Here is a 2500-nt window from a genome sequence, read left to right on the forward strand (position 1 = left end):
TCAAACTACAGCAAATATACACAACTGTCCGTATACATGCTGAAAGAGTCTGCCCAAAATGGGAACCACACGTCAGCCAGACACTCTGATCACGCACCACTCTCTGCTTCTAACAGGCGCACATACAATATGTAAGCACCAGCATGGAACAACATCCAGTGCATCTTCTCCGCCACATTACACAATCCACACTATCACAACCAGACCAGGAGGTCCGTGCGGAAAATACAATATCCCAGCCTTTCGACATCCACCATTGCGCAGACCAGGCACCAACACCCACACATGTCCTATACAACGGTGCACCCAACATCACAATAGTACCTCCTGTCACAGCGCACAAACAATGACATGAGTCAAAGACACAGGTCTCACACAAGCATAGAATTGGAGCGCCGCCTCTAATAAGCCAAAGGTGCATCCTGACGTGACAAATCTGATCATGTCACAAGCATTCACTTACTATAATCACTATCAACGAACCTGCCGCCCCCGCCCCCCCCCCCCCCCTACACCTTTCCGTACAACAACGTGTAACCTAACCTAACCTAACCTAACCTATGTTGTACCTTAACCTAACCTATGTTGTACCTTAACCTAACCTATGTTGTACCTTAACCTAACCTATGTTGTACCTTAACCTAACCTATGTTGTACCTTAACCTAACCTATGTTGTACCTTAACCTAACCTATGTTGTACCTTAACCTAACCCATGTTGTACCTTAACCTAACCCATGTTGTACCTTAACCTAACCCATGTTGTACCTTAACCTAACCCATGTTGTACCTTAACCTAACCCATGTTGTACCTTAACCTAACCCATGTTGTGCCTCAACCTAACCCATGTTGTGCCTCAACCTAACCCATGTTGTGCCTCAACCTAACCCATGTTGTGCCTTAACCTAACCCATGTTGTGCCTCAACCTAACCCATGTTGTGCCTTAACCTAACCCATGTTGTGCCTTAACCTAACCCATGTTGTGCCTTAACCTAACCCATGTTGTGCCTTAACCTAACCCATGTTGTGCCTTAACCTAACCCATGTTGTGCCTTAACCTAACCCATGTTGTGCCTTAACCTAACCCATGTTGTGCCTTAACCTAACCCATGTTGTCGCCTTAACGTAACCCACGTTGTCGCCTAAACCTGCTCTGTAATTGTTATACGACTCGTTCAATTACTGTAGTGTTGCCCACCCGCAACCCTCGCAATATAGTTCGCTACTCGCACTGCCCGCACCCCTGTGTATCGCTTCATGTTAAACACCTTGCAAGTCTTGCTCACTTTCCACATGCTCCTGCTGTACACTGTAATGTGGATGGCAGCAGGACGTACATGCCGCCCCTCCCCACGTCCCCACCTTGCCCCCTGCCTTCGCAAGCTGGTTGGTGAGAAGTTTGCATGTTCAATGCCCTTCGCATGCGACGTACTCAGGCTACGTTGTGGTGCGGCCTGTGTCAACTGTCCGCTGATGTCGTACGCGTGAACCACAATCTGTACTGCACATTCGTCCTTATGTACTGAATGATACATCGTGGCACATGTGTGACCGCACAACGACTGCGCCCAAAAACGGCGGACCATACAGTGCAAATATTGTGCACGCAGCTACGTGTCGTCTCCCTATGAGAGCTGGATTGCAGTGTGGTACGCCATAGAGACGTGTGGGAGGAACGGACGCCGTGGATGGCGATCAGCATGAGCTGTCTGTTGATGTATTCGGACCTAGTCGTCTCTCCTCACACACCGTGATGGCATGGTGCACCGCGTTCCATATCTGCGACATGCTACAGAGGCCGGTTGACAGTCGTTCGAGCAATGGACATCGCATACGTACGGGGGCCACCTTCCACGTATTGTCTAGGCGTGCACATTTTGTTGCGTGTATGTGGGCAGACGTAGTGTGGCGTGACACCTGACACAGGCATGCAATAATCGTTGAAGTTGCAAATGGCGATGGACGCCTGCGTTTTCTGGTGAAGTTACGCAAATGAACAAATGGTAACCTGTTGTGGTGCGGTTGTTCTCGCTAGGGGTGAATCGGTGATGGCGACGATAGGTTGAGGTACTAACCGGTTGTTCCAGCGATACCCACCATGCCGACGAAACTGAACGGCATCTGGGTGTGAAGCGATACGCGGCGGTGGCTGGGTGGGACCGTCCCCGGCCGGTGAGGGGGCGCCTCCCGGCGTGCTGGCCGCGCGGTGCGTGGGCGCACGCGCTACAGCCGGCTGGTGGGGGCGGCCAGTGGCAGGCGCGCCGGCCGACGGACGCGGCAGGCGTCGCAGCTGCGCGCCGGCGCACCCTGCGCGCGGCGCCGTGCGGCCAAAGTAGGTCCTCGCGGGCCCGGTGCGAAGCGCGGTGGACATCTTCAGTGTGCTGGTCCGATTGAGGACTGTGTGCGTTGAGGATGCGCCGCCGCCCGGCGCTCGGCGCCGCGACGCCGTCTGCTGCTCGGTCGCCCCAGCGGTTCTCGCTGGTGGTTTGTATCGCAGCT

The sequence above is a fragment of the Schistocerca piceifrons genome, unplaced genomic scaffold, assembly GCF_021461385.2.
Source record: "Schistocerca piceifrons isolate TAMUIC-IGC-003096 unplaced genomic scaffold, iqSchPice1.1 HiC_scaffold_414, whole genome shotgun sequence".
NCBI classification, from domain to species: Eukaryota; Metazoa; Arthropoda; class Insecta; order Orthoptera; family Acrididae; genus Schistocerca; species Schistocerca piceifrons.